General features: G+C 40.1%; 2 pseudogenes; both read left to right on the top strand.

The window, feature by feature from the left end:
• Positions 1-3,019: 3,019 nt before the first annotated feature.
• On the top strand, positions 3,020-4,785 carry LOC138847307 (nucleolar protein 56 pseudogene; annotated as a pseudogene).
• Positions 3,440-3,557, top strand: LOC149120032 (small nucleolar RNA SNORA51; annotated as a pseudogene).
• Positions 4,786-12,501: the final 7,716 nt, after the last annotated feature.

The raw sequence follows: 12,501 nt of genomic DNA, 5'->3' as shown, positions 1-12,501 counted from the left end.
GCCAGGAGCTGGATCAGAAGTACAGCAGCTAGGACAGGAATCAGTCATCATTTGGGATGCTGTCATCATGGGCAGAAGATTTACCTGCTCTGCCACAATGCTGGCACCTCATGCACTCTTATTTGCATGTGGGCTTTTATGAAGTGTGTTCACATAAGTTTCCTTATTCATTGATTTGTCTTATTGTTGAGTTATAAACATAAATAGCTAATACTTTTTTATGTAATCAACAGTACTAAAATTCCAACAATGTACCTTATCACTCTCACTCTTCTCATTAGTAAAAATAAAATTTCAGCAATGATAACCCATGAAATCATACAGTAAAGGAAGACCAGAGACTGTTCCCAAACAATAAATTAATTCCAGATGTCATATTAGTTTGCTGTATCTGGTACTCTAAATGCATAGACCATATGCTAGACCATGAAGCAAGTCTCAGCAAATTCAAAAAACTGAAACAATATCATGCATCAACTCAGATGACAAAAGCTGGAATTCAACAAATCAGGAATCTCTACATCATATGGAAACACATGGAGACTGAACAACATACTTTTGAATTAACAGTGGGTCATAAAAGGAATCAATACAGCATATCAAAGTTTATGGGATGCAGCAAAAGCAACGTTAAGAGTGAAGTTTATAGCAATCAGTGCCTACATGAAGAAATTGGAAAGGTACCAAATAAATGAGCTATCAGTGCATCTCAATGACCTAGAAAAACAACAACAAATAAAACGTAAAATTAATAAGAGAAAAGAAATTATTAAAATTACAGGAGAAATAAAAAATGAAACCAGAAAAACAACACAAAAAATCTATGAAAAGAAGAGCTGCTTTTTGAAATATAAGCAAAATAGATCCACCATTGGAGCAATTAACCAAAAAAAAGAGGGAGAATACCAAATCAATAAAATCAGAGATGAGAAAGGATATGTAACAAAAGATACCACAGAAATAAGACTTATCAGGAATTATTACAAAGTTTTGATGAAATTATAGATTCAAAGAATGAAGTAGGTCATTGCATCCCAATAACAGGATGCAAAAAAAATCACCATGCTAAGGCAGATAATAATTAAACTACATAAACGCAGAAATAAAAGATAAATCTTAAAAGCACAGTAAAAGAAAAAGATGATATTTTTTAACAAAGGAGCAAATTGAAGGTTAAGGATACATTGTTGGGGTGCATACAATTTACATGACTCTGAGAAACATCCTTCAAGTATTGAATGAAAATAGAGTTCATGTAGTATTTTTTCATATGGGGAAAATATCTTTCGAAATCCAAAAACAAAAAGGATTTTCATGTTACAAGTATTTTATATGATTGAGATTAGCATGCATATATGAGAATTTGGTGTAAAATATTCCATTACATTTAAAAAGAATATTAAAATATTTCTAATCTCTTTAATCTAGCAACTTTAGATTATAATTGTAAAGGATTATGCAAATATCTAAAGGTATATGCACTTCAGAAAATTTATAAAATCTGAGGTTAGCTTACATTTGCTAAATTTTATAAAATGCAAAAATAAAGGAATTTGGTGAAAAATAATTATAATTACATAAACAGAAGTAGAATTCAATGAATATAAAACGCATTCCACCTACTAGAAAAATTCTGAGAACATATATCTAGAGCGACATTTTGGGAAATTTCAGTGAATAATAACTTTATAGTTGCAAAATTAAGAAAGTTTGAAACTGTATGACTTTAAAGTATATAAGATTAAACTTACCCTAAGAGTTCAGAAAGACTGTACATTAATGTTGCCAGCAAAACTTACAAAATATTGAGCGATCTGATGACCTCACAGTAAAAAAAAAAAATCAAGCAAGAATGTCACAGAACAAAGATTGACTTAAATGAGGATACTACAGACACACATAGCAGGGGGCGGTGCTGTGGCAAAACAGGTTAAGGCCTGGCCTGCAGTGCTGGATTCCTATAATGGTACCAGTTCATGTCCTGGCTGCTCTACTCCCAATGTATCTTAATGTGCCTGGGGAAGGCAGTGGAGGATGGCCCAAATCCTTGGGTTCCAGCACCTTTTATGAGAACCAGAAGAAGCTCCTGGCTCCTGGCTTTGGATCGACTCAGCTCCAGCCGCTGCAGCCATTTGGTGACTGAACAAGTGGATGAAAGACATATCTATTATATCTATTTCTCTCTCTCTCTCTCTTTCTCTCTCTCTGTCTTGCTCTCTCTGTAACTCTTTCAAATAAATAAAATAAATTTAAACAAAAAACCCGGTGCTGTGTCTCAATAGGCTAATCCTCCGCCTTGCGGCACCTACACACCAGGTTCTATTCCTGGTCGGGGTGCCAGATTCTGTCCCGGTTGCCCCTCTTCTAGGCCAGCTCTCTGCTGTGGCCAGGGAGTGCAGTGGAGGATGGCCCAAGTGCTTCGGCCCTGTACCCCATGGAAGAGAAGGAGAAGCACCTGGCTCCTGCCTTCGGATCAGCACGGTGCGCCAGCTGCAGCGCGCTGGCCGCTGTGGCCATTGGAGGGTGAACCAATGGCAAAGGAAGACCGTTCTCTCTGTCTCTCTCTCTCACTGTCCACTCTGCCTGTCAAAAAAATAAAAATAAAAAAATAAATAAAAAACCCACATATATCAATAACTTCAATCATAAAAGCAGAAAGGAGCTCACAATATAAAATAGATTGCTAATGCTGTAAGTAAAAGTAAATAACTTAGTAGGAGTAACAAGAAAATCACTAGAAGATATAAGGGAGTTTGGTGAAAAAGAATCCATTTCAATCAGGTTTAAAATTATTTGTAAATAGTGTCTTAAATCATGAAGAGATCATTCTACTTACAGTATATTATAAGAAAGTTGCCAGTGTTTAGAAATGCATAATGGAAAAAAATTTTTAAAAAATAACAATTTAAAAAAGAAAAAAACAACAACAATAACAAAAATTAAATGCATAATGGAAAATTTCACACATCAATGGCTAAATTCCAGAAAGATAAAAATGATATGTGGAATCGAGTACACCATGGCAAGCACTCTGAAAAATTGTAGACATGAAACTTTCCAGAATTTACAGAACTTTGAGCAAGTTTGTGATACCACAATGAAAATGCAAACCAAGATTGCCACAGCTCATATTATCACCATTGGCTTACTATGATGTTTGTGAACAATACGGGGTATAACAATAGATGCAAAGGCAATGAAAAGAAATGTACATGTTATGGAATAATGTATGTTGTGATTACTCCAACAAGAAATGAATAATAATGTTGTGAAAAGCAGATAGAGAACTTTCTGTTGTACTTCATTGCAATTACATCTATATTGGAGAATATGAAAAAAATACCAAAAACATGATTGAAAAAAGATTTTGCCTTGTTCTACCATATACAAAGGCACAGATTTCCATATCTAGATTATGCTTAGAGACACATTAAAAATTAGCCTCCTGGTGCTAACCACAATCTGTTCTTACACTGACTGTATAGAAAGAGGAGGCAGAACAGGCTCTCCCTCAGGACTCATCTTGCCTGGGCTGTATTGTGAATGGGGGGACAAGGAGTTGAGAGGACTGGCATCTGGCTTGTCCCTGTTTCCTCCAGGCTGAGTGGGGGCCACGAGGGCTGAAGTAGGTGCTTTGTGGCTTTGCAGCAGCCGAGCCAGGGCAGGGCGGGACTGCATCTCTGCAGGGAGTGGCATGGCTATCACTTTTCTGAGGTGGTGAAGATCATCAATGACAAGGCCACATAATGCTGCCTCGCCCAGTTCATCAGAAACCAAAAGGAGTTGAATGAGGACAAGTTGGAAAAGCTGGAGGAGCTAACAATGGATGGTGCCAAGGCCAAGGCCATTCTGGATGCCTCACGGTCCTCCATGGGCATGGACATCTCTTCCATCGACTTGATCAATATCGAGAGCTTCTCCAGCCACATGGTGTCATTGTCTGAGTACCACCAGCTCCAGCTCCTACACACTTACCTGCGCTCCAAGATGAGCCAGGTGGCCCCCCAGTCTGTCAGCTCTCACTGGGGAAGCGAGTCCTGAAGACACGGGGTAACACACCCAAATACGGACTTATTTTGCACTCCACCTTCATTGGCTGAGCCACCTTGAAGGACAAAGGCTGCATCTCCTGATACCTGGCCAACAAATGCAGTATTGCCTCACAAATAGATTGCTTCTCTGAGGTACCCACAAGTGTATTTGGGGAGAAGCTTCTTGAACAAATTGAGAAGCAGCTGTCCTTCTATGAGACTGGGGAGATTCCACAGAAGAATCTGGATGTCATGAAGGAAGCCATGGATCAGGCAGAGGCGGCGGCTGTGGAGGAAGCTGGAGAAGCAGGAGAAGAAATGCTTGAAGAAGGAAAAGAAGGCCCTGGTGGCGCTCACCCTGGCATCTTCAGAGAACAGCAGCAGCACCCCGGAGAAGTGCGGGGAGGCGCAGGAGAAACCAAGAAAGAAGAAAAAGCAAAAGCCCCAGGAGGCTTCTCAGGAGAACGGGATAGAAGAGCCGTCTGTCTCTTCCTCCAACCCCAAGAAAAAGATATATTTTTCCAAAGGGGAGTTGGTTAGTGATCTGGAGGAGAGAGGGAGCGGCGTAAGCCCTCCCAAGAGGAAGACACTGTCGGCCCAGGAGGAAATGGCAAATGATGTGGAAGAGGTGGACACCAGGAAGGTCCCCCCAAAAAAGAGGAACTTCTCTGCCAAGCAGGAAGGAAGCAGAGGCTGCCACCAGCAAGAGCATTGCCAAGAGAAAAAGCTCCATAAAGCATCCCAGGAAGACTGACTAGCCTGGACATTCCCTGCACCTTCAGGGGTACCCTTACCTGCCCTGTGTCCTCACCCCAATAAAAAGATCACAAAATGCTAAAAAAACATTAAAAATTAAACTCAAAGTTAGTCACATGAACATCCAAAAAAGTAAATACAAAATGTTACCTAGAAAGGGTGAATAATTACAGTGGACTAACAATGTCTCTGAGAACCTGTACATGACAGTTTCCAGGAGACTTACAGAATTTTGAGATAGGTGATGACTTCACAATCAAAAAGTTAAGTACTCTGATCAAAGGTTAAGAGTACTAGAGTTGACTAAGGCTAAGATACTACAAATATGCACTGCTGATAGCTATAATTTCCAAGAAAAATATAAAGACTTAAAATGCATTCAGCTCTCATGAAAAACTAGTTATTACCTCAAAAATGGATAATTTTGTGGATGAAACATCACAAAAGGAGTAAATACAGGTGAAGTGGTTGAAAAGTAGATCATTACATTTCTATTAAAAATGTAAAAGAAAAAATTTCAGCAAACATAACAAAGATCATAGCAGCTCTTACCAAGTTAGAGTAAGGATACCTGGGGCAGTGCTGTGGTGCAGGGGGATTTACCCAGCATTTGGGATGACCTCATCTCATATGAGAGTGCCTGAGACTCAAGTCTCATCTATTCTCCACAGCTGACCCAGGGCCCTGCTTATGTACACTGGAAGAAGTGACAATGGCCTGTGTTCCCAGTGACCTCCTTGTTAAATTTAATGAAACCAAGTTCCTAACATTCTGCATGGTGGCATCTTGCATTTATGGAGTCACTTTCCTGCCTGTGCATCACAGGACCAATGGAAATGTCAGGCTGACTCTGCAGGTATTTCCATCTTGGCCTCCACTGCAGGGCTACTGGGCTACATTTTCTCCATAAGTGCTACCTTATTTTGGTAAAGGAAGTTAGAAATTCACTGCATGTGTTCTAGAATAAAGCACATTTGAAAAAGAATAAGCCTTAACATATAACTTGTCTATTTGCTAAAATACTGGGCCTGAAGACCAAGCTACACTATTTTCACACTCATATATTGCAATATGGCATTTATTTCAAGGTACAAATGGCATTTCTTCCTCTAAAGCTGTTGGAGACACACTCAAACCTGTACCTGTATTTATCAGTACTCCATTTCCTTTAGATTTTTGTGTTCCTCTGATTAGGACTTCAATTAGCCTGCTACTTATGCTTAATTGCACTTGCCCTTTTCTCTTCCTTCCTTTCCACTAGGACTTTCCAATTATTTTGCTAATTTTTAAAACACACGAAATCCTCACATAAAACATTCTATTTGAACACTGAATACATTTCAATGACATCTTTTCCTTCTTGAAGAAGCTTCATATTTTTAATATGGTGAATGTTGTATGTTTTGATAGGTTGCACTGTTTTTCTTTGAATGCTAAATTTAGAAATATTCTTGAGGCTAATGTTGCAAATTTTTTTTTTCATGTGGCCATTATGTCTGTCTTGTTATATACTTCACAAATACTCTTCAATTTGGGATAGCAGGTTTTAAATTTATAGATTAATTTTAAGGATAATTGATAAATGTGCCACAGTGAGTTGTCCAATTCATGGTTGGATATATCTTTCCAATTACACTCTTATCATCTTTTCTCAATATTACAAATATGTATTTTATTTTATATATTATATATACATATATCATATATATATATATATATATATGCCATGTGCTGTTATTTTCATGGGCTGAAATCACTTTGTGATATTTTTCTGCAATACTGGGGATTTTTAACAAATATGCTTAAGAAGAGGGATTTTTAAATATCCTTTTTTACAGAGACAGTCTTTGTTGATTGAGCATCTCTCTCCCTGATCTTGTTAGCAATGCTGTTTTGAGCCAGGTCAGCAAGTTAACCTGCACAAGTTTGCTAATACAGGATTGTTGATGTTTCCAAAACAAAAATAATGTGAATAAGTTTTCCATAATTTTTCAAATCTTCCACATATATCAAAACATGTTGCATGCCTTGAATATACCCAAGTTTTGTCACTCATATCCAACAATCTTGAAAAAATTAAAACAAACAAAAAGAACTAGGCTCTCATATCAAAATAAAAATTCAAAGTAACTCAGTAGACATATCTTTAGGTTGGGAAGGTTTTTATGGAACAGAATAATTTTTAAAATACTCATAATTTTGAGCAGACAAAATTCCTATATTGAAAGTACAAATGCAGGCTATCAAGGGGCAGTGTAAGGGCTAAGATGATAACCAAGTGTCAAATTACAAGGCACTTGTGACCTCTAAAACCTGAACAAAATCCCCAAGTGAAACAGAATATTTGTTTTTGCCTTACCCACTCTAGGTGACTATGTTATTGGAAACAGAAAGTGGAGAGACCCCTAGAAACAGCTGTGCTGAGAGACCAGCATCCTGGAAGATCTTGCTGCCCACATATTTAGAAAACTGGAGGGAATCAGGTCCTGGCAGGGAAGGATGGAGGAGCCCAGGGCAGCACAAACTACAGCTGTACTTAGAGGATCCAAAGAACTCTACTAAGAGACTATTGGAACTCATAGAGGAGTTTGGCAAAGTGGCAGGATATAAAATCAATGCACAAAAATCAACAGCCTTTGTATATACAAGCAATGCCATGACTGAGAAAGAACTGCTAAGATCAATCCCATTCACAATAGCTACAAAAACAATCAAATACCTTGGAATAAACTTAACCAAGGACGTTAAAGATCTCTACGATGAAAATTACAAAACCTTAAAGAAAGAAATAGAAGAGGATACCAAAAAATGGAAAAATCTTCCATGCTCATGGATTGGAAGAATGAACATCATCAAAATGTCCATTCTCCCAAAAGCAATTTATAGATTCAATGCAATCCCAATCAAGATACCAAAGACATTCTTTTCAGATCTAGAAAAAATGATGCTGAAATTCATATGGAGGCACAAGAGACCTCGAATAGCTAAAGCAATCTTGTACAACAAAAACAAAGCCGGAGGCATCACAATACCAGACTTCAGGACATACTACAGGGCAGTTGTAATCAAAACAGCATGGTACTGGTACAGAAACAGATGGATAGACCAATGGAACAGAATTGAAACACCAGAAATCAATCCAAACATCTACAGCCAACTTATATTTGATCAAGGATCTAAAACTAATTCCTGGAGCAAGGACAGTCTATTCAATAAATGGTGCTGGGAAAACTGGATTTCCACATGCAGAAGCATGAAGCAAGACCCCTACCTTACACCTTACACAAAAATCCACTCAACGTGGATTAAAGACCTAAATCTACGTCCTGACACCATGAAGTTATTAGAGAACATTGGAGAAACACTTCAAGATATTGGCACAGGCAAAGAATTTCTGGAAAAGACCCGGGAGGAACAGACAGTCAAAGCCAAAATCAACTATTGGGATTGCATCAAATTGAGAAGTTTCTGTACTGCAAAAGAAACAGTCAGGAGAGTGAAGAGACAACCGACAGAATGGGAAAAAATATTTGCAAACTATGCAACAGATAAAGGGTTAATAACCAGAATCTACAAAGAGATCAAGAAATTCCACAAAAACAAAACCAACAACCCACTTAAGAGATGGGCCAAGGACCTCAATAGACATTTTTCAAAAGAGGAAATCCAAATGGCCAACAGGCACATGAAAAAATGTTCAAGGTCACTAGCAATCAGGGAAATGCAAATCAAAAGCACAATGAGGTTTCACCTCACCCCGGTTAGAATGGCTCACATACAGAAATCTACCAACAACAGATGCTGGCGAGGATGTGGGGAAAAAGGGACACTAACCCACTGTTGGTGGGAATGCAAACTGGTCAAGCCACTATGGAAATCAGTCTGGAGATTCCTCAGAAACCTGAATATAACCCTACCGTTCGACCCAGCCATCCCACTCCTTGGAATTTACCCAAAGGAGTTTAAATTGATACACAAAAAAGCGGTCTGCACCCTAATGTTTATTGCAGCACAATTCACAATAGCCAAGACCTGGAACCAACCTAAATGCCCATCAACGGTAGACTGGATATAGAAATTATGGGATATGTATTCTTTAGAGTACTATACCGCAGTAAGAAACAACGAAATCCAGTCATTTGCAACAAAATGGAGGAATCTGGAACACATCATGCTGAGTGAAGTAAGCCAGTCCCAAAGGGACAAATACCATATGTTCTCCCTGATCGGTGACAACTGACTGAACACCAAAAAGGAAACCTCCTGAAGTGAAATGGACACTATGAGAAATGGTGACTTGATCAGCATAGCCCTGACTGCTGATGGACAACTTAATACATTATCCCTCATAGTATTTTTTTTTTGTCTGTTCTACTTAATATGACTGGTTTAATTCTGTAATTATCACACAGTTATTCTTGAGTGTTGAAAATTAACTGAAATGTGATCCCTGTTGAACGTAAGAGTGGGAATAAGAGAGGGAAGAGATGTGTAATTTGGGGCATGCTCGGGCTGACTTGCCCCAATTGGTAGAGTTGGAAACATACCAGGGGATTCCAATTCAATCCCATCAAGGTGGCATGTGCCAATGCCATCTCTCTATTCCAGGTGATCAATTTCAGTTCACAATTGATCATAATGAAAGGACTGAGAGTCAAGGGGAGCACATGGGCAAGTCTAGCATCTGCTGACACCAACCGATAGAATGGATAAAGGGGACAGTGGTCCAGCATGGGAAGTGAGATGCTCAGCAGACTCATAGAATGGCGGATGTCCTAAATAGCACTCTGGCCTCAGAATCAGCCCTAAAGGCACTCGGATCTGGCTGAAAAGCCCATGAGAGTATTTCAGGCATGGAAAGCCAAGACACTCTGGCAAAAAGATCTCTGTGAGTGAGATCCCAGTGGAAAGAACAGGTCTTCAAAGAGGGAGGTGCCTTTCTCTGAAGAGAGGAGAGAACCTCCACTTTGACTATGACCTTGTCTAAACAAGATAAGAGTCAGAGAACTCAGGGGGCTTCCATAGCCTTGGAAACTCATAACTGGTGCATAGGGAGATTACTGATGCCATAAACAGGAGTGTCAATTTGTGAAGTCAACGGCAGGAGTCACTGTGCACTTACTCCTCATGTAGGATCTCTGTCCTTAATGTGCTGTACACTGAGGCTTAATGCTATAACGAGTACTCAAACAGTATATTTCACTTTGTGTTTCTATGGGGGTGCAAACGATTGAAATCTTTACTCAATGTACACTAAACTGATCTTCTGTAAAAAAAAAAAAAAAAGAAATTATCAATTCCCAACTTGACTCTCACTGGGATTAAACATGACAATAGGTCTGCTCTGATTTCATCATCATTTAAAAAAAAATCATCTATTATTTTTCACTTTATGTTTCTGTGTGGGAGCAAACTGTTGAAATACTTACTTAAGGTATGCTAGGCTGATCTTCTGTATATTAAGATAATCGAAAATGAATCTTGACGTGAATGGAGGGGGAGAGGGAGTGGGAAGGGGGGGGGTTGTGGGTGGGAGGGACGGTATGGGGGGGAAGCCATTGTAACACATGAGTCGTACTTTGGAAATTTATATTCATTAAATAAAAGATAAAAAAAAAAAAGAAAAAAAAAGATAAAAAAAAAAAAAGGTGTTCTACAGGAAAAATTCTGTCAACACTGAAAAGGTATCAGGACCTCAAACTTGAACCTCTTGAAAATGTAATGGCTGATTCAGATGTTATAATCATTACATCTCAGTCACAGAACCTGAACTGTAAAGTTTTTAACTGTTACAAAGTAACTCTGGCTCTTAAAACAGCCATCTTTTCTCTTGTGAATAAAAAAAATGCTAGAAAAAAAAAAAAAAAAAAGAAAAGAAAACTGGGGGGAATCAGGTCCCGGCAGGGAAGGAAGGAGGAGCCCAGGGCCGCACAAACTACAGCTCCCGTCCCACACGCACCCCACACACGGAGCCCACATTCTCCCTAATGACCACCCCGTGCCCACTGCACAGTCGGGGAGACGCGGGGCTGCTGCCACAAAGCTGCCCAGGGAAGGCTCTGGGCTGAGAAGTCGCCATGAGCAGGGAAGGGGCAGGGCATCGGGGGTCCCGGGTGCCAGTCCAGACCCCGACCCCCGGGTCTGAGGGGACCAAGGGAAGCACTGGGCCAGCGGCAATATGGCGCCACAGATTCGGAGACGAGCTCTGGGAGGCCCGCGTCCTGCCAGCTTCTCAGCAGCTTCCACGGCTGCTTTACGCCTCTCCCGACACCTGGGCGCACACACTCACCACGTCGCGGTTTTCAGCTCCAGGTGTCCAGCGTCCCCCGGTGAGGAAGGTGGAGGCCACGCAGCCCGACTCGCTTCGGGAGCATCAGGGCAGCGGAGCCATCTCCTAGCACCTCGCTCCTGCCCAGAACTGTAAGATGATTGTGACGTCAAGACCCCGCGTGATGACGTGACGTGGACGTCGTCGTGCCTGATTGGACAGCGTGCATGGCCATGAGCGCACACAACGTCATAAAGGACACAGACCATCAACATCCTGCACAGCAATGGGCCCCTGACTTCAGGTTGTGCTGGGTGGGAGAGCATGAGGCGAGGTCTGGCTGCAGGTCGGACTCCACCTCCCCAGGCGGGAGGCCTCTCCCCTCTGCTCCTGCACCCGCCGGGTCCCTCCTGTGGCCCTGTCCTCCCTGATGGGTCCCTGCTGGAGCTCTCGGTTCAGTAACTGCTTCAGTGAGTCACAGTTCTGTGCGTCGGTCTCTGGGCTTCATTTTCTTCGTATTGAAAATTAGTGCATGATTTTCAACAAAGTTGTGGAAAATGTAATTTGAAAGGTAAGTTGATTTTCATGCAAAAATATTTTGAAATCTAAATCTATATTTTTTTTTTCATAATACACATTCTCCATGCATTTCTGAAGGCTCACTACAGTCATCCAAGTGTTCAGTGAAACACCAGAATGCATTCCTCCCCTCTAAATTACTTTTGTACATTAACCAACTTCCCTCCACCCCATCCCAATCCCAGCCTCTGGGGACCATTATTCTGTTCTCTATGTCTACAAGATTGTTTTAGACACCATTTAATGAGTGAGATCATGCAGTTTTGTCTTTCTGTGCCTGGCTTGTTTCATGTTACATAATATTCTCAAGGCTTATCCATGTTTCAGAAATAGTAGAAGTGAATAGCATTCCATTGGACATATACAATATATGTTGGGTCTTTTGTGTTACTTTTTAATATTGATTTGAAGAATGCTGAAAGACATCGCATGATTCAATCCTTTTATTCCCTTTTCTCCTGTCAGTATTTGTTTTCTGCTCTGCCTATTGACCCTTAGTATTTTCTATTGTTTTTTGCTGGTTCATGGTATATCTAGTGGATTTTAAAAATATTGATCCTTCCAGTAATCTGGTTAAATTCATTATCAGTTGTATTTGTTTTTAGATTGTGTTGCTTCTCTCTGAATATCTCCAATATATTGACATTTTATTGCTTAGAAATCTTTACACCATTCTTTTTCTTTTTGCTCTCCCTTCCCCCACTACTGCTCCAATAAGAAGTTGAAGATAGTGGAGGTGGCCTGGACAAGACTTACTTCCAGGCAGGGAAAAAGCTGTCAATGATCCTGTATGTATTCTGTTGTTTGTTGTAAGATCCTTTTTAAACAATCCTGATCAGAATAAGGAAGCCACTTCTTTTTAAATAT

This window comes from Oryctolagus cuniculus, chromosome 20 (genome assembly GCF_051225735.1).
Source record: "Oryctolagus cuniculus isolate XC-2025 breed Fujian yellow rabbit chromosome 20, ASM5122573v1, whole genome shotgun sequence".
NCBI classification, from domain to species: domain Eukaryota; kingdom Metazoa; phylum Chordata; class Mammalia; order Lagomorpha; family Leporidae; genus Oryctolagus; species Oryctolagus cuniculus.
Note: the sequence above shows the minus strand (reverse complement) of the source record. Positions and strands in the feature narration are given on the sequence as shown.